This window comes from Halichoerus grypus, chromosome 1 (genome assembly GCF_964656455.1).
Source record: "Halichoerus grypus chromosome 1, mHalGry1.hap1.1, whole genome shotgun sequence".
Lineage (NCBI taxonomy): Eukaryota > Metazoa > Chordata > Mammalia > Carnivora > Phocidae > Halichoerus > Halichoerus grypus.
Window position 1 is genome coordinate 87,383,357 of NC_135712.1, and position 26,717 is coordinate 87,410,073.

Below are 26,717 nucleotides of genomic sequence, written 5' to 3' on the forward strand. Positions count from 1 at the left end.
GTAGTTTTCTTGTTTTCTGGTATAAGATATTACGTGCTCTAAGATATAACATGGTTTTCAGGGTAACTCAAGGACTTTCAGGTTCTCATAGTATATAGTATATGATTTATAGGTTTCTATAAGACTAACGTGTCATTTCTACTCCCCTTTCCATTTTATTTTGAATTTTTATGAACACTGTCCATCATTAATTTTGCTTTTGTGAAAGAGTAGGAAAAAAAAAATCTTTCAGCTTAATGAAAATTAACATGTTTTTCTTGTATAGTCATTTTTTTAATCTGTTGTCTTATGTCACTGAAATAACCATGATGTCAACATTCACAATTTTAAGGTAAACTAAAACACTAATGCTCAACTATGAATGCTGGATAAATTTGTTGGATTGGACAGCATACCACCATCACAGTCACCTCACACAGATACTTTGTATCACTTACATATTACATATTGTAAAGTTTTTGGAGTTCTTCGACTATTTAGTTATTTATCAGCCATTTTAAAGGGTCCCTACCCACCTGCCAGATAACTAATTGGGTTTCAGGTGAACTAAATCAGAGGTCCAGAAATGTCATGTGACAATAGTTTTATTGAAAACCTACGTGTGGGGAGAAGGGTTGTGGATTTTTTTTTTTTAATCCGTGTGTAAGTATATATAAATTGTGCGTGGATTATATTTCTCATGCTGGAATGGGAGTGCTGTATTTTATAACATGAAGTTTTTTTTTTTTTAAATACATTTGAATAGCTACTCTGTGTTGGGTGCTAGATGTAAAGTGTAGACTGTCTTTTAAATATTAAAAACAAATATACGTAATAAGAGGTGATATGACGACAGCATTAGCATTAAATTATAATGGTCTTACATACATTCCTACCTACCTGTGAGGTGTGTAGGTTAATTTTATTTCTATATTACAGAACAAGAAACTGGGGCTCAGGAGCTTGATTTAATATCCAGATGTCAAAAGCAGTAGCATTTGAAAGAAGCCATCAACATTCTGATTTCTAGTCTGATAATCTTTTGCTACTGCCCAGTTTTCAGAAGAGGGAAAAAAAACCCCCCAAAACCCAACTGTGATGTTGGTATTTGAATAGGCTTCATAAGGAGATGACATTTGAAGAATAGAAGAATTTCAGCACTTATAGTTGGAACAAAGAGCTAAATAAAAAGCAGGGGTTTTAGAATGATAGACCTGAATATATGTACCTGATGGGTAGAGTAGATTCAAAAGATATTGTATGGCTAGATACTTTGAGATCATAGAGTGGGGAACTTAAGTGCCTGGCTAATCCCTTTGGAGTGAAATGTGGAAGTTATTAAGTAGCAGTAAATATATATGATATAATCAGTTATGTTTTATGCCTTGGTGTCAGAAGATAATAGGAAGAGACCTAGGAGACTCTGAGGCTAATGTAGTAATACAGGTGGCAGGTACTGTGGAAAGAAAGGCATTGCTGAAAGTGGTGCTGTACAGGTAATAGGAGACAGACTCTCTAAAGCTGCAGGTAAGAGCTGAGATAGGAAGTTAATCCAACATGATACTAAAGTTTCAAGTGTGGCGAATGGTAGAATCAAGTTTCATGTGTGGTGAATGGTAGAATCAGTGATAGTTATGGGCAAGAGGAGAAACAAATTTGGGAGTATAGGACATAAGTTGCCTCAGGTAATACTGAATTCTGAGATTCCGAAAAGGCGTAGAAATAGATGTATGCGTCAGTCAGCTGGAATTGGATTCCTTGAGTGGGAAAGATCGGGATGTGTGGAGTGGCACATAATAGGAAAGATGGTGGTTTTCTCATTCTTTAGAGTGTTTGAGATCATTAGTTGGGACAGAAGACAATATCAGAAGGCTAAAAAGAAGTCAGCTGTACATATGTTAGGGCAGGAAGAAAAATCAGTTCAAGAGAGGAGAGAGGGCAGAGTCAGGAAGCCAACTGTTAGAAATTCAAAGACTGTTCTGATTTTCTTCTTAAATGCTGAAAAATGGTCAGGAGTGGAGATTAAGGAGTATGAAAACCCATTGAATTTGACGGTGATTAATAAAGTGTTTTAAGTTCAAAAGGTCAAAAGTAGAACTTTAACAATAACAAAAATAATTTTACAAACATTTTTCTTTTATACATTATACTTAAATGTGTAAATGTGATTATTTACATTTTGTACATGAGATGAAACTCTTTCCTTTTGTCCCCCCCCAACAGTTTATTATTTTTAATGATTGTGTAATACATGAAATTATGAATATATATTCTACAGTCTTATTTTGGTACGCCTCTTTTAATGAACATTTACTTTATTTCTTTGTTTTTCCTTTTTTCCCCACTAAACAGTGTTCCTAAAATAAATATCCTTAGGAACTTATGTTTTATTTCTCTAGGTTATAGGGTGTGTGTATTTGTTGACTGACCATTTTAACAACAACAAAAAAATATCAAATTCTTATGATTCAGTCTAATCTTACTTGTAATAGAGGTTGACAAATTGTTTTTCAAAAGGCTTTTTCACATCTTCGCTTGAAATACAGGGCAATAACCTTTCTCCACATTTCTGTCTGAAATAGGCATTCTAGATCTTTTAAATATTTACCAATTTTAGTGAGAGTAATTTTACTCCTTACCACTTTGATATGTATTTCCTTGATAAACTAGCAAGTCTTTATGTACTCAGATACAACTATCTTTGCTTGTATAGCTTTTGAGTTTCTAGTTCGGTTAAAAGGATTTTTTCTGCTCTCTATATTAGACATGTAGTGTCAGTGTTTTGTTAAGATGTGTACGTGAAGTATGTGTGTATAGATACATGCACACACGCATTTATTTAAAATACCCAAGTATTAAATCTGTCTGGAATTTATTTTGTCTGTTGTAAAACACGTGTGCCCACTTTCGTTTCCTTTCAGGTGGATGGTCACATGTTGCAACACAAGTACAAGACCAATCCATTCTTTTCCTTTGCTCAGATCTTTGTGTCTTTCAATAGAGTACTACGTTTAGTCATACAAATTTAGTAAATATTTGATAGTTTTTTTTGCTCTTGTAAATGGAATATTTACTTTCTTGTCTGTATTTAAAGGTGCTTATTATTGGACCAGAGAAAAGCTGTTGTTTTTGTTAGCCTCTGTATTAAATTCCCTAAAGAAAGGCTAGTAATTTTTCTCATTATATGGTAGTATATCATAGAAGACCCAACAGATTCTATGGTACAGTTTTTTTCTCTTTTCTTTTTTTTACTTCTTCAGAAAGTAAATAAGGATTTTGAAGTAAACAAAAAGTCAAGGAAGCACTAAACTTTTACCAAAGAAGTGAAGTCACCTGAGATTGAGGGGCTTTTGGTGAGACGGGTTCTTTGAGGGAAGTTAAATTTTTTTTAAAATCCATGATGGAAAATTTGATAAGGAAGTTAAAGACATAATAAAATGATTTCCAAATGGCTCAGAGGGGCAAAATGATGTTAGATACCATTATGGTTTGGGGTTTACATAAGTGACAGGGCTTGAGTGGGAATTAGCAAGACTATTTGAGCTGAATGTCAGGATTAGAGCATTTGTTGTTGAAATGTCAGATCAGTAGATTTGCATCAAAATGGAGGGAAAATAGATACGGTCAGGAGGTGTGATGACAGATTGAAGGATACTGAGAAGTATGAGTAATTTGAGATGACCATGAAAACCTGTTTGATTAGAAACTGAGTAGATCAAAGATTTAAGGAGTTTACAGTAAAAGAGAGGTAGGTGTGTGTGTGTGTGTGTTCTAGTTACAAGATTCAAAGATAGCGAAGTTTTTGAATTTTGTGGCATGATGCACAAGTCATGGTTTACATGACCTGAGAAAGTTGTTAAAATATACATGCGTGGGCTGTACCTCTGACTTGCTGAAACTTAAGAGTCTTCAGGGTTGTCATGAAGTTTATGACCTTACTTTGAAAAAGCTGCCAAAGGTGAATTTGATATACCATACTAAGCAAGGACCACTGGTTGGCTAGAAATGAGTGTGGTGGGCCTTTTTCTTTTTTCATATTCAGGGTTTGGCCAAAATGAAATGGAGATACAAGTTATCAAAATTGTGCAGGTAATGGAGATCAAATTAGGAACGGATGAGAAGGAACATTGAATGTCATTGAAGATTATCTTTCTCATCTTTTAAAACACTACTGACTAGTAGAAAGAAAGAGCTTTATTCACTGTTCGCAACAAATAATAATTGAGCGCCTTTTGTGAATCGGGCTATATTCCAGGCACAAGTATAGTAGTGAATAACAAGGATCAAGTATCTGCTGTCCTGTAGCTTGCATTTTTTTTTTTTTAATGAGCGTAAGTTGTCATTCACAGAGTGTTGAGTCACCAGTGTTTGAAAAATCTCGTCTATACCACACATTGTATGATCCAGTGTTTATTTTTTCTTTAGAGTAGTGATCTATATCAACAAAAAACAATTTTGAAATGAATGCTCTCATTTGTTGCTGTTATCTCTGACTACTTTTCTTTGTTTAAGTATTGCCCTCAGTTTCCTTTACCACTAATAATATAAGCAGGGACAAGAAAAAGGTGAACTCATTTCCACTACATAATGGAAAAAAGGAACATTCTTTTAGTTTCTTAGTTTCTAGCAGTCTTGAGTTTCAGCGCAGAATGCTTTTTTAAAACACAGAACCAGATGAAAGGGAAATAATTTCATACTCCTACCTGCTGGCCATGAATAGATTAAAATTTTTTATAAGATAATCCAGTGACATCTGATCAGGTAACCAGACACAGACTAGACAGGTGGAGGTCTTTGTTTCATCTTCTTGCTCTTCCTCTCCTAATCCAAATCTCTATAGACGTTTTGGAAATGATAGCAGATGCTTTGTATTCATCTGTTTTGCATAGGCCCTATTGCAGTGGGTTCAGTTTTCCATAATGTTCATACCTGGTGCTATAGCCATCCCTTTTAGTCTTTTAAATCAGGTTTTTTTTTTTTTTTTTTTAAGAAGACAGTGATTATTTACATGTAATTGCTTTGATATTTTCATTAATCTGGACAACCTACAACAGGAAGGGAAAAATTCTCTTGTTCCACTCAGCTCTAACGCCTGTGATTCTTTATAGGTTATATCAGTTAGCAGTTAATTTTATATCAGCAGACCCCCAAAAATACTACTTTCCTCCTGATTTGTATACTTACTATAATTTACATTTTGAGCTTTTAGGTAAGTAGAGCACCTATGAAGTGCTGAGACACCTTGTAGTAGAGTGAAAATAGGTGTGACTTGTGGGAACAGTTTTAGTCTTAAAAATATATATAATTCAATTCAAATTCTTTTTTCTTTTTTTTTTTTAAATTGTATAGTTGGCACACATTGTTACATTAGTTTCACTTGTACAACATAGTGATTCAAATGCTTACTGGTTCTAATTTAATATGTATTCATTTTCACTATAACATTTTATATATAACATTCTTATTATAACAGTAACTCTTATTATAACATTAGCTATTTTAATTGAGGTCAGCTGTTCTTGAGATCAGTGGCCCAAGCAGAACTTCATATATTTTTGAAAGAATATTTCTTTTTCCTTTCTTTGTTTTAGAGAACTGTGCGAGAAAATTGTGTGTGTTGCGGGGGGGGGGGGGGTTAGTTACACAATTGAGATAAAAAACAAAGGTTAAATATCTGATTACCATGTGGTAATCAAGGGGTTTTGCTGTTCTAATAAGAAAGCTTTACTACTTATTTCTTAATATTTTTGGAGTAAATCAAACTGATTCTGAAGTTGCTGTCTACAGGTGTAGATGCTTTCCTCTTTTCTCTTTAAATGTTTTCCCTTTCCAAGAAACAAGTGAGGTTGAGAGCAGAGGAGAAAAACACTCACTCTCCTTGCACGGCCTTAGAATTTTGTTTCTTTAAAACTACTTATTTGAGCACATACTATATATTTGTGTTATGAAACTAGCCCTACAAGAAATATTGAAAGGGGCCCTCTAAGCAAAGAGACAGCCTAAAAGTAACATAGACCAGAAAGGAACACAGACAATATACAGTAACAGTCCCCTTACAGGCAATACAATGGCACTGAATTCGTATCTTTCGATAGTTACCCTGAATGTGAATGGGCTAAATACCCCAATCAAAAGACACAAGGTATCAGATTGGATAAAAAAACAAGACCCATCGATATGCTGTCTGCAAGAGACTCATTTTAGACGCAACACCGCAAATTGAAAGTGAGGGGGTGGAAAACCATTTACCATGCTAATGGACATCAAAAGAAAGCTGGGGTGGCAATCCTTATATCAGACAAATTAGATTTTAAACCAAAAACTATAGTAAGAGATGAGGAAGGGCACTATATCCTACTTACAAGGTCTATCCAACAAGAAGATCTAACAATTGTAAATATCTATGTCCTTAACATGGGAGCAGCCAATTATATAAGCCAATTAATAACAAAAGCAAAAAAACACATCAAGAACAATACAATGATAGTAGGGGACTTTAACACCCACCTCCCTGAAATGGACAGATCATCTAAGCAAAAGATCAACAAGGAAATTAAGACTTTAAATGACACACTGGACCAAATGGACTTCACAGATATATTCAGAACATTCCATCCCAAAGCAACAGAAAACACATTCTTCTCTAGTGCCCATGGAACATTCTCCAGAATAGATCACATCCTAGGTCACAAATCAGTCTCAACCAGTACCAAAAGATTGGGATCATTCCCTGCATATTTTCAGACCCCAATGCTTTGAAACTAGAACTCAATCACAAGAGGAAAGTCGGAAGGAACTCAAATACATGGTGGCCAAAGAGCATCCTATTAAAGAATGAATGGGTCAACCAGGAAATTTAAAGAAGAATTAAAAAAATTCATGGAAACAAATGAAAATGAAAACACAACTGTTCAAAATCTTTGGGATGCAGCAAAGGCGGTCCTAAGAGGAAACTATATAGCAATACAAGCCTTTCTCAAGAAACAAGTTCTCAAATACACAACCTAACCCTCCACCTAAAGGAGCTGGAGAACAGCAAATAAAGCCTAAACCCAGCAGGAGAAGAGAAATAGTAAAGATCAGAGCAGAAATCAATGAAGTAGAAACCAAAAGAACAGTAGAACAGATCAACGAAACTAGGAGCTGGTTCTTTGAAAGAATTAATAAGATTGATAAACCCCTGCCAGACCTATCAAAAAGAAAAGAGAAATGACCCAAATAAATAAAATCATGAATGATGAAAGAGGAGAGATCACAACCAACACCAAAGAAATAAAATTATAAGAACATATTATGAGCAACTATATGCCAGCAAATTAGATAACCTGGAAGGAGTGGATGCATTCCTAGAGATGTATAAACTACCAAAACTGAACCAGGAAGAAATAGAAAACCTGAACAGAACCGTAACCACTAAGGAAATTGAAACAGTAATCAAAAATATCCCAACAAACAAGAGCCCAGGGCCAGATGGCTTCCCAGGGGAATTCTACTAAACATTTAAAGAAGAATTAATACCTATTCTTCTGAAACTCTTCCAAAAATTAGAAATGGAAGGAAAACTTCCAAACTCATTTTATGAAGCCAGCATTACCTTGATCCCAAAATCAGACAAAGACCCCATCAAAAAGGAGAATTACAGACCAATATCCCTGATGAACATGGATGCAAAAATTCTCACCAAAATACTAGCCAATAGGATCCAACAGTATGTTAAAGGGATTATTCACCACGACCAGGTGGGATTTATTCCTGGGCTGCAAGGTTGGTTCAGCATCTGCAAATCAATCAGTGTGATACAATACATTAATAAAAGAACCATATGATCCTTTCAATAGATGCAGAAAAGGCATTTGACAAAGTACAGCATCCTTTCTTGATTAAAACTCTTCAGAGTATAGGGATAGAGGGTACATACCTCAATATCAAAAAGCCATCTATGAAAAACCCACAGTGAATATCATTCTCAATGGGGGAAAACTGAGAGCTTTCCCCCTAAGGTCAGGAACACGGCAGGGATGTCCACTATCACCACTGCTATTCAACATATTACTAGAAGCCCTAGCCACAGCAGTCAGACAATAAAAAGAAATAAAAGGCATCCGAATCGGCAAAGAAGAAGTCAAACCCTCACTTTTTGCAGATGACATGATCCTTTATGTGGAAAACCCAAAAGACTCCACCCCAAGACTGCAAGAACTCATAACAGGAATTCAGTAAAGTGGCAGGATATAAAATCAATGCACAGAAATCCGTGGCATTTCTATACACCAACAACAAGACAGAAGAAAGAGAAATTAAGGATTCGACCCCATTTACAATTGCACCCAAAACCATAAGTTACCTAGGAATAAATCTAACCAAAGAGGCAAAGAATCTGTACTCAGAAAACTATAAAATACTCATGAAAGAAATTGAGGAAGACACAAAGAAATGGAAAAATGTTCCATGCTCATGGATTGGAAGAACAAATATTGTGAAGATGTCAATGCTACCTAGAGCAATCTACACATTTATTGCAATCCCTATCAAAATACCATCCACTTTTTTCAAAGAAATCGAACAAATAATCCTAAAATGTGTATGGAACCAGAAAAGACCCCGAATAGCCAGAAGAATGTTGAAAAAGAAAAGCAAAGCTGGCAGCATCACAATTCCAGACTTCAGGCTCTATTACAAAGCTGTCATCATCAAGACAGTATGGTACTGGTACAAAAACAGACACATAGATCAGTGGAACAGAATAGAGAGCCCAGAAATGGACCCTCAACTCTATGGTCAACTCATCTTCGACAAAGCAGGAAAGAATGTCCAATGGAAAAAAGACAGTCTCTTCAACAAATGGTGTTGGGAAAATTGGACAGCCACATGCAGAAGAATGAAACTGGACCATTTCCTTACACCACACACAAAGATAGACTCAAAATGGTTGAAAGACCTAAATGTGAGACGGGAGTCCATCAATATCCTAAAGGAGAACACAGGCAGCATCCTCTTCAACCTCAGCCGCAGCAACTTCTTCCTAGAAGAAGAAGCATCTGCAAAGGCGAGGGAAGCAAGGGCAAAAATAAACTATTGGGACTTTATCAAGATAAAAAGCTTTTGCACAGCAAAGGAAACAGTGAACAAAACCAAAAGACAACCGACAGAATGGGAGAAGATATTTGCAAATGACATATCAGATAAAGGGCTAGTATCCAAAATCTATAAAGAACTTCTTAAACTCAACACCCAAAGAACAAATGATCCAATCAAGAAATGGGCAGAAGACATGAACAGACATTTTTCCAAAGAAGACATCCAAATGGCCAACAGACACATGAAAAAGTGTTCAACATCGCTCAGCATCAGGGAAATCCAAATCAGAACCTCAATGAGATACCGCCTCACACCAGTCAGAATGGCTAAAACTAACAAGTCAGGAAACGACAGATGTTCGTGAGTATGCGGAGAAAGGGGAACCCTCCTACCCTGTTGGTGGGAATGCAAGCTGGTGCAGCCACTCTGGAAAATAGTATGGAGGTTCTTCAGAAAGTTGAAAATAGAGCTACTGTATGACCCAGACATTGCACTACTAGGCATTTACCCCAAAGATACAAATGTAGAGATCCGAAGGGGTACGGTGCACCTCAATGTTTATAGCAGCAGTGTCCACAATAGCCAAACTATGGAAAGAGCCAAGATGTCCAACAACAGATGAATGGATAAAGAAGATGTGATATATATATATATATACAATGGAATATTATGCAGCCATCAAAAAGAATGAAATCTTGCCATTTGCAACACCGTGGATGGAACTAGAGGGTATTATGCTGAGCGAAGTAAGTCAGTCAGAGAAAGACATGTATCATATGATCTCACTGATACGAGGAATTCTTAATCTCAGGGAACAAACTGAGGGTTGCTGGAATGGTGGGGGGTGGGAGGGATGGGGTGGCTGGGTGATAGACACTGTGCAGGGTATGTGCTATGGTGAGTGCTGTGAATTGTGTAAGACTGATGAATCACATACCTGTGCTTCTGAAACAAGTAATACATTATATGTTTAAAAAAAAAAAAAGGATAGTAGGAGGGGAAAAATGAAGGGGGGAAAATCGGAGGGGGAGACGGACCATGAGAGACTATGGACTCTGAAACAAACTGAGGGTTCTAGAGGGGAGAGGGGTGGGAGGTTGGGTTAGCCTGGTGATGGGTATTAAAGAGGGCATGTATTGAATGGAGCACTGGGTGTTATATGCAAACAGTGAATCATGGAACCCTACATCAAAAACTAACGATGTATGGTGATTAACATAACATAATAAAATTTTTTAAAAAACTACTTATTTGAGTACATAGTATACATTTGTGTTATGTTGAAGGAGGAAGGCTGTTTAATACCTGTGCTTGGGAAACACTAAATTGATCAGCAGTTTGATGTTAAATGGTATATATATTTCTGATGAAAACCCTTGATTGTGTCTCGATGAACTCAAAGTCATCTTCTCTGAAGCTACTTTCCAGAACAGAGTCAAGCACAGGATTTTATATTCAAATGAGGATCTTAATCTTTAAACAAAATAAGGATTAGAAGACTACTGGGATACATGTGGAGTATGAAATAACAGTCATTATATTGTCTTATACTTACTGCCCTCATTGTTACAGTTGCCCCTACCCTTCCCATTAAGATAGAGAAAAGGTTAGACTTCATGTACTGTGGTCCACAAAAGATACAAGCCTTATGAGAAACGGGAAGAGGTAAAGGGAATTAAATTTTTTCTTTAGTCGGGGTGCCTGGGTGGCTCAGTCATTAAGCGTCTACCTTGGCTCCGGTCATGATCCCAGGGTCTTGGGATTGAGCTCCGCATCGGGCTCCCTGCTGGGCGGGAAGCCTGCCTTTCCCTCTCCCACTCCCTCTGCTTGTGTTCCCTCTCACTGTGTCTCTCTCTGTCAAATAAATAAAGTCTTTAAAAAAATTTGTTTTTCTTTTGTCTCCCAAATGACCTTTTTAGATGGTTGGTTTTTGTCAGAATCCAAATAAGGTCTACATACTGCTTTTGGTTGGCTAAATTTAAGCCCCTTCCACATATTGGTATGAGAAAGTGATTCATTTGTCTTGTCGAATTTCCTATATTCTGAATTTGGCTCTGCATCCTTGTATTACTAACATATTTTACTCTTGTCCTGTATTTCTGTAAAGTGGTAGTTGGAAACCTGATTAAATTCACTTTGAGTTCTTTGATCATGAAGTCTTTTTTCTTCCATTTGCATGATACCACATGAGGCATAAACCATCTGGTTGTGTCACTTTCAGTGATGGTGATATCAAGTTGATTGAATTGTTGTTAGCCTCATCCTCCCATTACACAGTTGCACTGGGCTTAGCACCTTTCATAAGCGTTGCTTAGATTCATTATTTTCTTAGGGATAGGAATGATTATTTTCTAATTATATCATTGTTTTTGCATTGATTGGCTGGAATTCTGTAAATTACTGTTCCTAATCAAGTATTATGATACTCTGAAATAGAACTTGCACAAGAAAGGTAGAGTGTGTGCCTGAATGTTTTAGTTACCAATTTTCAGAATACTGAATTGGTGGTACTCTAGTAACCTCTCAAGGTGACCAGTCATGTGGATTTTATTTTTAATTTTTATAATCTCTTTTTGAGGTGGTTTAATTCACTTTATTTCTGTATCCTTTCAACATGACAGGAGTGGTCAAGGTAGTCTCTTTGCTTTCTTGCATGACAAGGTGTTCCAGTCTTCCTGCTTTAGCCCATTTGAAATTGGCTATTCCTGTAGGGAGTTTTGACTCCTTTTAGTGGACAGTGTTTATTTAGAGACTATAATCCAAGTATAGAGTGCTTTTAATACGAGGTTGCCATTAACTGCTTGTAGGTGGTTTTAGGCCTAGGAAATGTATATTTTTAGTAAGAGAAAAACAAATCACAAGTTCCTAGTTATATTTTAATTCATGTGTATAATTATAGGGCTTTAAAGCTTGATTGTATTGCATGGATTTTACTGAAAATATATCAGAGTATTATAAACAGTAAAATAATTTTAGTTTTTTGTATTCAGTTCCATCAAATACGAGTTTCATAATAAAAGTAAAATGGTCAAAACATACTTGGCATCAAGACAAATTGTTCTGTAGCACAGTGTGACACATTGAGCTTCTCACTTCTTACCTTCCTAGCATATTGCTCTACGTCCTCCAGATGTAGCCAGCTTCTATAGCACTACATCATGAAGAGAAAACAAAACAATTTTTACTGCTTCTCTATTTGTATATATTTTTTTCTTTCTGAAAATTTTGAAGACTGCTGAAAGCAGTTTAAAGTTTCTTTGTGATTCTTTTTTGTCCCTAGGGATTATGTGCAGTCAAAATATTGCTTTAAAGTATATTAGTTTTCTTTATGACTACAAATAACTTTACTAGTTTAAAAAAGTATTTATTTTCTGTTTATCTTAAATGTAGATAATGTTGGTTGGCTGTGCCTTTGTTCTGTCTTCTCACTTGGTGATCCAGGCTCTTAGAGCAGGCCCAGTATATAGGACATGCTCATTCTTGTGGCAAGAGAAAAGAGCAGGAGACCTGGCATACACTTGTAATACCTTTAAAATTGTGATTGGATGTGGTATGTATCATGTCTGCTCAATTTCCATTGGCCAAAGCATGTCACATGGCCACAGTCCAGTTGTTGGCGTGGGGATGAATAACTCAATTGTAGGAAAATCGAAGAGTGATTTGAATTCTCAACAGTAATACGTTCGCCCACATAAAGTCACTTAAATTGGTCCCTGTATATTGATGCCTTCGTAGTCACCATAATTAGTATTGTTTTGAATTCTGTTTTAAAGGGATTATCTATCTGATGGGCATGCTGAGGAGATAACTGAACGTCAGGGAGAAAAGGCTTTTGTTAACCTTTATCTACACCTGCCATCTACACTTTTGAAGGGGTAAAATGATGGCATCTATATTTACTAATCCTGGGCTTTCTCAGCTTGATGATTGTTACGGGTTGAATTGTATCATCCACAATTCATATGCTGAAATCCAAACTCCCAGTACCTCAGAATATAAACTTACTTGGAAACAGGGTCTTTACAGAGATAATTAAGTTAAAATAGGTCATTAGGGTAGGCTCTAATCCAGTATGACCGGTATCCTTATAAAAATGAAATTTGGACACAGACATAGAGGGAAAACAGTGTGAAGAGTCCTAGGGAGACATGGTGAGGTGGCTAGAGTAATGCATCCATAAGCCAAGGAAGCTAGGAGGAAGGCCTGGAACAGATCCTTCCTTAGTACCTTCAGGAGCATTGCCCTGCCAAAGCCTTGATTTTGCACCTCTGACTTCCAGAACTATGAGGCAGTAAATTCTGTTGTAAGCCACCTAGTTTGTGGTACTTTTGTTAATGTTCTGAGACTTAGTTTTTAATGCGAGGTGGTGTTTCCCTTCCCACAAATAAACAATCCTCAGTGACCATACTGGTATCTAAGAATTCAGCTCAGTTTTGACACTGTCTGCCAGAGATAGTGTCAGATTCCACAGGTTACGGGTTCAGTACTCCCGACCCCTCAGGATGCCAGTTACAAGCCCAACTTGTTACCTGTGCTTCTGACCAACTAGCTATAAATCAGAGCTTCCCACGGCCTCCTCTTTGGGGTCAGTTAATTTGCTAGAGCAGCTCATAGAACTCCAGACATTTTACATACTAGATCACTAGTTTATTATGAAAGGCTATAACTCAGGAGCAGTCAGATGGAAGAGATGCATCAGGGCAGCATGAGGGGAAAGGGCGTGGCACTTCCATGTCCTCTCCAGGTATGCCACTCTTCCCCCAGTCTCCTGGTGTTTACCATCCTGGAAGCTCTCTGATCCCTGTCCTTTTGGGTTCTTATGGAGGCTTCATTACACAGACATGATCAAATCACTGGTGATTGATTCAAGCTCCAGGCCCTCTCCCTTCCCCAGAACTGGGAGGGTATGGAACTGAAAAGTCCCAACCCTCTAAACACAGGGTTGGTTCTCCTGACAACCAGCCCCCATCCTTAGGTGTGGTCCCAACGTCACCTCATCAACATACCAAGAGACACCTTTGCCACTAGTGAAGTTCCAAGGATTTTGGGAACTCTGAGTCAGGAAACTGGGACTAAAACCAAATATATATGAGAAATACACATTTTTGGTCATCTGAATGACCAAATATATGTATTTTTTTTCTTGTAAATGGCAATATCGAAAGCTAATACAGTGAAAGTTTCACAATGCAGTCAGGCTTGATTGTAAGAGTGTGGGAAGGAATAGAAGCTGTAACTGTAGGTTGCTGTATTGGAAGGGAATTTATTGCCAGACTAAAAAATTTTGGACTTTGCTGAAATGGTGTCTTGAAACAGAAGTTTGGCAGCCAGGGCAAGAAGACACTAGCTTGAGGGTAGTTTATTTTTATAATCTTTATTGTTTGATAATGGAGTAGTCTAGCTGCTGAAGGGATACAAGAAGATGGATCCTCTGTTTAGAGTACCTTCACATCTGTTGTCCTTTTAAGCTCTGAAAAGGTGTAGCATACTTGAGTTTGTTCTCTCGAAGCTGGAATTGTACATTAAGTCATATAGCAGTAAGTTTTCTAGTTGATTAGTTAGGAGAGTTTTAAAAGTTAGGTGTTATGGATTGAATTATGTTCCCCCCAAAATAGGTTGAAATTGTAACCCTTGGTACCTGTGACTGTGATCTTCTTTGGAAATAAGGTCTTTGCAGATGTAATTAAGATAAGGTCATAAGGGTAGGCCCTATTCCAGTGTGACTGGTGTCCTTATAAGAAGGAAATTTGGACACGGACACACACACAGTGGAAAATGCCACGTGAAGACACAGACGCAGAGGGAAGACGGCCATGTGGAGATGGAGGCAGAGACTGGTGTTATGTTGCCACAGACCAAGGAACGCCTGGAGGTACCAGAAGCTGGAGGAGGCAAGGAAGGATCCACCCCCATAGAGGCTTTGGTGGGAGCGAGGCCCTGCCGACAGCTTGACTTCAGACTTTAGCCTCCAGAAATGAGACAATACTTTTCTGTTTTAAGGCACCCAGGTTTGTGGTGCTTTGTTATGGCAGCTCTAGGAAACTAAGGACATAAGGATTTTGAGAAGTACTTTGTGATCTGGAGAGCTCTTTCTCTAAGTTACCATATTTTGCAGATTATTAGAATGCTTTCAGTTGGGTAAACAAGAGGTTCCCAAACTTTGCTGTGAATTGTATTTATCTGAGAATCTTTAAAAAATACTTGTATCTGGCTCCCACCTCCAGACATTCTGGTGTAATTAGTGTGGGATGTGACATGGGCATCAGGATTTTTAAAAGCTCCCCAGGTTATTTAATGTGCAGCGTTTTGAAGAACCACTGGGCGAACCTTCTAGCTTAGATATTCTCCCACCCCTCCCTACACATACAATTTTGTGTTCATTTAGCTTTTATTAGCCTGTAGATAATATACTCCCCTTCATCTCCACATCCCCTGCTATAAATTCATTTGTGCCTTGGTCTATTATGATTTTTTAAAAATTGCTGTATTTTATTCTTTGTTTTTGCCAGCCTGGCTAGACATGTGATTATATTCATCTTCATATATAAAAGATTATTTATAAAGTTGCTATGTCTATTTGTATTAAAACCAGATTTTAAAAATTTCTAAGTCATGCATATCTGCATTTGAAAGTTGAACTGTATTTGTATTACCTAAGTTGCAAATAAATGAAAAATTAATCTGTATTCAAATAGACTTGCATTTCATGAAGTATACAAGTAGTATAATTATTCAAATCATTGTTGGCCATTCTACAAGATTGTATTGGGAATGATAAATTGAAGGACATGGAAACATCCACCTCTTCAAACATTGCTTTTTGGTTTTCAAGTCTTCCACTTTATATCGCTTTTTTCACACTGATAGTTCACAAAGTAAATGACATTCAATAGCTGTGGATGTATTCTGGGTTAGTAATTTCTACATGGGAAGTTTTAAATTGTGAATATTTTTTGTTTTTTGTTTGGCCATGTGCTAGTCTAAAAATAATACAGTAGTCCCCTCCTTACTTCTATATTTCTATAGTTTCTCTTTATGGTTTCAGTTACCTGTGGTCCACCACAGTCCAGCAGCCACATGATCCTTCTTCTGAGTGTTGTCAAAAGGTCTTGAGTAGCCTCACACTATGTCATGATGCCTATGTCATTCCCTTAACTTCATCTCATCACCTAGCATTTGATCATCGCACATCATGGCTAGAAGGGTGATTACACTGCAATGAGATATTTGGAGAGAGAGAGACTACATTTACATAACTCTTAGTATAGCATATTGTTAGTAAGCATTCCTTACTGTGCCTAATCTATAAATTAGACTCTCTCATAAGTATGTATGCATAGGGGAAAACATAGTATCTCTAGGGTTCTTATCTGCTGTTTCAAGTATCTGCTAGGGGTCTTAGAATGCATCCCACTAGGATTAAGGCAGGGGGGATACCTAAACAGTCCATTTTGGATCATCTGAACGGCCACTTTGGAACAAAGTAGCACAATTTTGTTTATCTTAATCCTGTAGTTTACATTAAACATCAAACACCTTGGAATTGATAAAAAATTTTTTATTTTCAAAGGCACTTAATATATTACTCAAATTTGAGAAACCGAGTTAAGGAGATGTATTTATGCCTTTGCTGTATATAAGTTTCTTGGAAAGCAGAACACTAAGCCATTATTATTCATTAACATTTTGTTATGTCAGATTGTTAAGCTTGTCATCCTGGCTTGAAGTGATTAAATGTGTTTGGTCGTGAGGGTTGAGGAATTCATGTAGAAACCCTAGAGTACAAGCACTGTTTGAGGAGGGCAGTGGGCTTGGTTGGTTTTAGAGTGTAGGGGTCAGAGGTGGGGTTCAGAGGAAGGTGGAAGAAGTTGTCAAGGCAGAGAGTTTCATTGGTAGAATAGGGGTAAGTATGGGTGTGCTGAGTAGGGGGACTAGTCCAGGGGAAAGGGATGAGAGGAGATTTTAGGGAGAGCTGTTTTTATGCAGCACTTCTGCCTAGGCCTAGGTTTCTCTACCTGGCAAAAGGGTGACAATGGCATGTGTTACAAGGACTTCAGAAAGAACGGAAGCGCTATTATTTTATGCTTTGAATTTCTTTTAATGTATTCACAGCAATTACTGATATAGTTAGGAGTTGTGTGGACTACTTATTTGCCATGATTAAACACAGATGTGTCTCTACTCCCTAGATTTTCTGTATTCCCTACATTTCCTGTTTTTTCTTTTGTGTCCTCAGAATGAAGAGGAACAGGTGTGGAAATTGTACCAGGTATAACCTGGAAATTGACCATAAAGAATTTCAAATTGGTTGCTCAAGTAGCCACCTCTCTTTATTTCTCGTGTTGCTAATAGATTGAGTATATGATTGGAATGATTCTGTACTGCCAAAGTTTTACATGATTTGTTTCCATATATATGGAATAGAGGAGGCTGTCATTACCTAGTCTTGAATGTATTCCTTTTGGGAGATAAAGGCTACAAAACAGAGACCAGCTTCATTACAGAGTTATAGTCTCAGAAAATGTGTCATTTTTATTCCTCCATATTTTATTTAGTAGATTCCATATGTTTTGTTGAAAGTAGAACTTTTGCATGAGGGTGTTTATGGCTTCTTACATGCCTTTTTTGTTTATTAAATGTAAATTTGCTGGATACCTATGTGTATTCCAACATGAACATAACAAATCAAACAAGGTTTATATCATGTTACAATCTGAACATTATTCATGGCTTAAGAGGTCTTTTTCTCAAAAAGATTGCCAAAAAAGATTAGCACTAATATTGCCAAGAAGGAATCAATTTTTATACCAGCAGATATATATTCTTCGTTTATGTTCTTGTTATGTTAATGACTCAAAGAACTTTTGTTATGTGTGTTATAGCTGTCAATATTTGCTGCACCAGAAATTAAAACTATGGAATTTTGTTACCAGTGCATTTTAACATAACAAACCCATCTATAACATGTTAACACAAACAACATATTTTATGGGAAATAAGTATTTTCCAAGAATTTCAAAAAAAATTTCATGAGAAGAATGACATTGATTTACATTTTTGCAAATTTCTATTAATCCCTGGCTTACTGGAATATAGCTGGGTTCTCACATTTGCTTCTGCATTCACGTGTTAGGATATGTTGTTATAGTCAAAATCTAGGAAAAATAAAATCTGGCCTTAAAAAGATGTATAATTGGTACTTTTCAAAATGAAAATAAAATTTTATTTTTCAAATGAATTTGAATATTTTCTTTGATACTACCAAATCTCAAGTAGGTAGTTTAATGGTTAGTTACTATGCAAGATCTGAAATTGTATTTACGAAGTTTTTGTACTATTACATTAAAATCCATTGGTCTGTCTTGAACTTAGAATAGTTCATTTCCTCATGCATAATTTTGTTTTGGTGTTTGGAAAAATATTCACTGAGTTGTGTAGACTTTCCATATGTTCATTATGCAGTATAAACAGTTATTAACATCACCACTGATCTCGTCAGACAAGTTTTTGAGTATTGGGGAGCTCTTAAACTCATGGTGGCTGATAAATTTTCCAAATCCTAATTTTCTCCTAAAAGCTTAGGTTTTAGTCTGCCAACAAATATTGCTAGTTGTTTTCTTTAAAGTGACAGTTTCACTTTGTTTATTTTCAAGAAAATGTCTGCCAAATTCGCAGTCTCAAAAGCCATACTTTGTCAGTTGTTCTTTGAAGTAAAAATGGTGTTCCATGAAAAAAGTAGCTAGTTCAACTTGCAATTCAAATAATTGCACGGTGCTTTTCTTTGAGACAACCATCGTTTTTAGTACGCAGCAGAAGTGCTTTATGTGTACTTAATGTTTTGTTATATAGGATATTAAACAGATGTGTATTTGAAAGTTGAGATTTTAATAAAACTTAAGCATTTTTCCTGCTTTCAAGGAAATTCTTCAGTGAAGGATTTTTGTGGGTTTTGTTTTTGTTTTTTTTGAGAGCATGATAGTGAAGAATAAAATGCCTGCTAAGATAGTAAGATGTAACCACCTTGATTTGCATTAGGGTATGAGCAGTTTTACTCACTACCATTTTGTAACATCAGTGTGTAAGTCAGGTCTGTGAAAAAGGCAAGTAATGTCTTAGTACTATAAAAATCATTTTTCCTGTTGACCCCTTAAAGTCTTGGGAACCCCGGGGGGGTCTACATACCTCACTTTGAGACTTAATTTGCATACTAAAAAAACAATCAAACTTTGTTATGGGCAGGATAAAGATAGCAAATCTGATTTTTAGTTTTGAGCACTTTGAACAGCATTAGCATTGAAGTACATTTACAATGAAATGGAAAGAAATATTTTTTAATAAGATGGTACTAAAAGTCTGTCTTTGCAGTTAGTCTGTAGCCTGACTGGGTCGAGTACTTACAAAGGATGGACGCTGCAGGGCCTCAGTGTGGTTATGGAGTGATGTACTTCATTTGTTCCTATGTGGGCTTTTTTGTTTGTTGGTTTTTGGGGGGAAAAAAAAATCTTACAGGACAGTACTGCCAACTGTTTTCTTTCACCCTGTGAAATTGACCTCGGACACTTTCATGGTGGATTTCCCCCAGTTTTCAATAAAACTGCAAAGCCTATCTCCATTCATATCTGTCATCAATTTTTACTCCATTTTCTTTTGCCTTTTGTCTTCCCAGGTTTACTGGTAGCTGGCTTGTGGGGTGTGTGTGTTGGTATGTGTGTACCAATCCGTTATCTGAGTATTAAACTTGGTTTAAGTTGTCTTCACTTGATTTGAACAAGTATTTATTGCCTATTGGGATGAATGTTGATCTCATCTTGTACTTTTTTCCCCCCATACTTGGACATTTGATGTATATTAATCATACATTTTTACTAAGAGAATCTTCTGCACATTTTTTACTTTTGCTCTTCCAGATAATTTGGCAAATATGGCCCATCCATGGACACTTGTTTTGATTCACTTAGGACTCAGTAGTCTTAGTTCTGTCTACTTAGTCCACCCCCCATCTTTTAAGAACCAGAGAATAGCTAGTCCTTGTCTGATAAACTATTGCATAAATACTATTATAAGTAGTATTTATTTATAATTCTGAATTCATTATACCTAGTACCTTCTTCTCTTTATTTGCCTGTAATATCTCAGTTTTAAACCAAGTTTCCATTCATTCATGTGATTTCCTTTTATTTATTTGTTGTTTTTTTTTAAATAGATTTTTATTTATTTGACAGAGAGCGAGAGAGGGAACACAAGCAGGGGGAGTGGGAGAGGGAGAAGCAGGCTCCCTGCTGAGCAGGGAGCTCGATGTGGGGCTCGATCCCAGGACCCTGGGATCATGACCTGAGCCGAAGGCAGACGCTTAATGACTGAGCGAGCCACCCAGGCGCCCCTGATTGTCCTTTTAAAGTTTAGCTATGTTCCAGTCTTTTATGTTCTCATTGCATGTCTGATCCAAAGCTAGAATACTTAGTTTGTTTTAATTGGGAAAATTTTGTTACCTTTCTTATACTGGTTCCCATTCAGACAAACTCCGAGCTTTTCTTGCTAGTGGGAGGGAACTAACTTCTTGATTTTCATTTCCATACCTGACTTTTCTTTCCCAGACTGACAGTGGTTTGCCTTAAGTCCTATGACTGATTACTGCTCAATAATTGAAAAAGATGTACCAAAAATAAGGCCTGTCAGGGCGCCTGGCTAGATCAGTTGGTAGAATGTGTGACTCTTGATCTTAGGGTTGTGAGTTCAAGCCCCACGTTGGGTGTAGAGATTACTTAAAAATAAAATTTAGAAAAATATATGGCCTATCTTCTGTTCCCTTAGTGTTTTCATTTCTTGTCCTCTTCATCTCTCTGTCAATATACCTTGGCTATAATTTATTTAATCATTCAACGCATATTTATTGAGTCCATCTTGGAGTCGTGTAGTTTTATCTTTTAAAGGGATGTTAGAATTCTGACATCTGTGTAAACCACCTCTCATGTGTGTGGCAAGTTGAAGTCCACATCGATGGACTATGAGGCAGTTCATCAGAGGCCTTTTGGGTATAAAAAGAAATGGGCCTGTAGTTTTAATGTCCATTTAACTTAAATCAGGGTTGACTCATCACATAATGGATGCTTTTTTACTGTTCTCTGTCCTCTTGAGAGCTTTGCCTAGACTTAATATCGCTTAATTGGGATTCAAAATTAGTGTTCCCTGTCGTCAAATCAGTGGCAAATGTTCTGTTAAAAAGAATGTTCTGTAAAAACCATTCTGTGTTTTGTAAAAAACCCAAGATGTTGTGGGTTGTACAAAAATAGGTGATGGGTTGGATTTGACATACAAGCCATAGTTTTTAGACCCCTGGTGTAGATCACAGTTGAAATAAATGATTGACATTAGAAATCTCAATTACTAATGAATAATTGGTTTGATATACCATTTGCCTAAGTCTTTATATATGTCAGTGTTATAAAAGATAGTTGGTCCTAATAAGCATCATGCATAATACTTAAATGTTTCTTAGTGAATTTGTTTCCCCTTTCCCAGATTCCTGGAGATGTCCATCTGATATCTGACAGTCTTTAAAAATTTGTTAAAAATGCTTTATTAAAAATAACTGCGTGATCTGGTAACTCTGCTGGCTTGTAAGATTCATGCATAATACCCTATGTACTTGTACTGACTCTAGTCGTTGAAGTTTAGAAGTGAAAGAGACCATCTAATGTTTCCTCATTTTATAGACGAGGAAACAGAGGCCCAGAAGATTCAAATCTTTTATCTAAAATTATATAGGCTATCTGAGATCTTATTTCCTTGTCATGTTATCTTTAATTTGTATCTGAGAGCTCTGGATTCCAATGAAACCAAGAAAGAAAAAAAAAAGGTAATTTAGGAGTTTATCCCTTCTAAGTTATTATCACCATACTTTAATTTCTTAAGAGTCATCAGCTTTGGAACTTAAGTGACCATTCATCTGATAAGAAAACAAGCAACAAGAACCAAAAGAAAAAATGTTCATAGCACAAAAATTGCCTATAACTATTAACAGAAGAAGAAATTAGCCTTTTACACTCTTAGAAAAATCACTGGAAGGTGCTTATGTGCCAAAATTAGAAGGTAAAATGCCATCACCTGCTAATTTCCCTTCACAAACTATCTTGTTCACCTTTTTAAAAAATTTAAGCTACATTTGTTTCTCTTGAGGATGCTATAGACTTTTTATTAGCACTTTATATTCAGATTATTAAAAATGCCCTCCCCCCCAAGAGAAAAGAACTTACATAAATCAAATGAAATACAGAGCTTATTTTAAAAGGTTTTCTCCTTTTTGGTGGGAATGCAAATTGGTGCAACCACTGTGGAAAATAGTGTGAAGGTTCCTCAAAAAAAAAAAAAGAAATACCCTATGATCCAGTAATTCCAGTATGGGTGTTTTGCTCAAGGAAAACAAAAACACTAATTTGAAAATATATATGCACCCCTATGTTATAGCAGCATTATTTACAATAGCCAAGATATGGAAGCAGCCCAAGTGTCCATTGACAGATGAATGGATAAAGAAGAAGAGATAGTAGACTATTACGCGGCCATAAAAAAATGAGACCTTGTTATTTGCAACCACATGGGTGGACCTAGAGGATATGCTAAGTGAAATAGGTCAGAGAAAGACAACATCTGATTCCATTCATATGTAGAATTTAAGAACAAAACAAATGAACAAACAAGACAGATTTTTTTTTTTAAGATTTATTTATTTTAGGGTGCAAGCGAACACCGGGGGGGCAGAGGGAGAAAATCTCAAGCAGACTCCCCATTGAGTGGGAGATCGACATGGGGCTCGATCTCATGACCCTGAAACCATGACCTGAGCCAAAATCAAGAGTAGGATGCTTAACTGACTGAGTTAAGTGCCCCAAACAACAAGTGCCCCAAACAACAGATTCTTAAATACAGAGAACAAACTGATGGTTATTAGGCAGGAGGTGGGTGGGGGGATGGGTAAAATAGGTAGCAGGATTAAGAGTACAATTGTGGTGATGAGCACTGAGTAATGTTCAGAATTGTTGAATCATATTGTATATGTGAAACTAATACAACACTGTATGTTAATTATACTTAAGTTTATAAAAGGATATTTTCTCCTTTTTAATAATGTGAGTAAAATTTATCTCATGAGATTGGGTCTTTAAAAATATAGTTTAAACTTAACATTTATCCTAATGTGAATAGTGGTAGAATTTTTGTTTGTGTTATGGAAACATACTTCTTTGCCTTTCTTTGGAGTTAATATCACAGGAAGCTTTAAAAAGATATCATTAAAGTGTTTGACAAACTGTAGTTGTAGTTCAGGGTTAATTCATAAACACGTGTATAGGCTGTTTGCCGTTGCTGCTTTAAGAAATCAGCCAGATAATTTGATTTTGTTGTACTGGGTTTTGTTTTTGTTTTAGTTTGGTTAATATTATATTAAAATAGGCTGAAGTGTTTCATTTAGAACTTGGTGTTTTGTTTTTTTTTTCTTGATTATCTGTTTCTAAATCCTAATGTTGCACTTTCTAGTTTACAAAAGTAATTTGGTAAACATGATTTCATTTAGTCTAATAAAATTTTGTGAAACCTTGTAAGATTTAGCAAGGCAAAAGTTGAGAATGTATTTTATACATATTTTAAGCTGTGTTACAAATGACTTTCAAAGCTAGATCTTAAGATACCTTCCTTCATTGTACCATATTTTATACATATAGCAGTGTTATTGCCTAACATTTGTAGGATTATAATTATTTTTAATGAGGCAGGAAATTAAGGGTAATACATTTTTCAGTGCTGTTCCTGAGAGTGTTTCATGGTGGGAAGGAGGGGGCAGTTCAAGGAGAAGGGGCATTGTGGTGCAGATGATTATAAAATGTTACTAATGTATCCTGTTAATCTCATTGTCTTTGAACAGGATGGGTTCCTGAAAATAGAGGCAAATTTTCAGAAGGGCAGATCCTAGCAATTGTGAGTTTAACATCAATGATTTTTAAAGGCTTCAGATGAACGATCAGAGTTTTCAAGAATTGGTGGTGATGGATATATATCCATTTGCTAGGTCTGCCATAACAAAATCCACAGACTAGGTGGCTTAAACAACAGATATTTATTTTCTCATAGTTCTGGATGTTGGAATTTGAAGATCAAGGTGTCAGCAGGATAAATTACTTTATAAGGCCTCTCTCCTTGGCTTGCAGATAGCTACTTTCTTTCTCACTATGACCTCACGTGATCTTTCCTCTGTGTATATGCATCCCTGGTGTCTCTCCCTCCTCATATAAGGACACCTGTCACACTGGGTTAGGGTCCACCGTAATGGCCTCAGTTTACCTCTTTAAAGACCCTATTTCCCAAATAAAGTCTCATTGTGAGGTACTAGAAGGGGTTAGGTCTTCAACATACGAATTCTACGGACAGTTCTGCTCATAAGATGGTAGTAAAGCACCATGACTTTGCTAACGAGTAAATTGATTTAATTTCTCTCCTCTTTCTCATTTCCCTCCCCACACACACACTTTGTTTTTTGTTTTTGTTTGTTTTTTAGTTATGATAATGTATTTTTGCAGTGTGTTTTGGTTTTAGCAAGACAATTTGACAAGAGTTTCCTAGGATAACTCAGGGGGTAATATGGCAGCAAGATTTTACTTTGCTGAAATAAACTATTTATCTACTTTGCTCCATAGCAGGTTGAGAACTCAAACCCAGCAAAGTAATTTTGATACATGATTCTGTGTGAGGCTAGAAACTGCTACTTAGCAGGGTGTTGGTGTCATCTGGGACTGCAGTGGCTGGCTGACCACTTGGGGCCGCCATTCACAGCATAGTCTGTTTAAGCTGAGCGCCGACAGCCTGCACTGTACATGAGGCCTTGGCAATATGTGTCACATCTTGGAATTAGCAATTTTGTAGGACCTCCTAGTGCTAAGAATTTTCATTCTTCGTAGCCATTAAATTATTTTATTCTTTTATGTTATATGTTATACATTCCATACTATTTTCCATGTGTGTTTTTTTCTGTACTGAGGAAAGTTTAGTATTTTAATAACATTTCTAAATACATATACAGAAGTGCTGTTCTCATATGACATTAAAATGAGGAAGTTAATACTGAAGAGGAAATTAAATAATGTGTAGAGTGCTTCGCTCCATACGTAGCACGTAGGAATTTCTCAGTAATTGCGAATATTCTTGTGCTTCATTTTCCTTAACACTCAAATGAATGAGAAGCAGTGTGCACACACATAGGAGCAGAGGTAACTTGGTACACTTCAGACATTTGAATTAAGAGGAAGATGCTCTTCCAACACTGTGCCTATTACAGAAACCTGTAAGCCACTGGGATTTTACATCCTCTGCTTACCTATTCCCTCAGCCTTAAGGTTTATGCTTTCATAATTTTCTGTATTTTTTCTTACCCAAGTTAGTATTGTTTTCTTCACAGTAACCTCTAAGTCACAAGGTCTGGCCCTGGTCTACTTCGTTTAGCTTTTGTTTAGCCACATCTCCAGGACCATGTCATAGTGCCTTGTGCATTGGAAGTGTTCACCCCAAGTTTTGACTTAGTAGTGCTTTAGTGCATTTTTCCCCTCTTAGGTTTTGTTAATTGCATGACCACTGTAGTGTTTTTTCACTTATCACTACCCCACTGCCACAGCTGTATCTCATCTGCATTTGTTTGGATTTGGTTTATCACCCCAAAATAATAGACGTAACTTAGGAAAAATCTGTTCCTGTAGGGAAACAGAATCAGAGGTACCACTTTCCGTAAGACATGAGCTGTAATATTTTAACCACTCCGGAGGATTTCTGCTGGAACGTCCTCTGTTTTATCTCTAAATCAGCACATATAAAGTGTGACTCTCCAGAGGGCTGTGCTCTCTAGGCACCCCATTTTTATGGGTAATTCTTCATGCTTTCTAATCTGGAAACAATTCGAAAAAATGTGACTTTTGCCCCCTCTTTTTCTTATTTCTCCAGATATAATCTATCACTAATTTTAGTCATTTTCTTGTTTTAAAACATCTCTTGGATAATTCCCCCTATTTGTCTGCCCTTTTTTGGTTGCAACTGAAAAGTCTCAAATTGGGTTAGACAATAAAATTAATTTTTGACTTCTTTAACTGAATTAGAGTGATAAATTAGTTTCCGATAGTACTTAATCCAATTGCTTAATAGGTAACTTGATGTCATTAAAGCATAGTTTCTCTTGTCTCCCTTCTCTGGTGTCCTTCTCTCTTTCTCATCCCTGCTCTAACGTCTGTGATGGTACATAGTGTCTTTGTTATCTGCCCCCTCCTCTCTGAAAGGAGGAGGCTGTCTTTCCTAGAAACCAGCAAATGTCTTTTAGCATTTCATTTACCAGGAGTGATTGAGGTGGGGCAGAGGGAGTGTGATGTGTATATGTGGGGGTGGGTGTCAGCCCTAAGCTGAAGATATAAAATATGCTGGTTGACTTAAGCAATTAAGTAAGCGCCTTCCTTTGGACCGGGAGGTCCATCTCATTTAAACCACAGGGTTGGGAATGGAGTAGTTCTCCAGATGGAAAGCAGGAATAGTGGTGTCTTTTGTCAGACTGTGGCAGTGGGGGCTGCAAGAGGCAAGCCACAGTGTTCTCCATCTTGATTATAGTCACTCAGCAGTTCTCAGCTGCTGAGATC

At 36.7% G+C, this 26,717-nt stretch overlaps 1 protein-coding gene across 7 annotated transcripts in view; it reads left to right on the forward strand.

Moving 5' to 3' along the window:
• TBL1XR1 (TBL1X/Y related 1) overlaps positions 1 to 26,717 on the forward strand; it is a 180,988-nt gene that overhangs the window by 108,566 nt on the left and 45,705 nt on the right. The gene's annotated exons all lie outside the window — the stretch shown is intronic.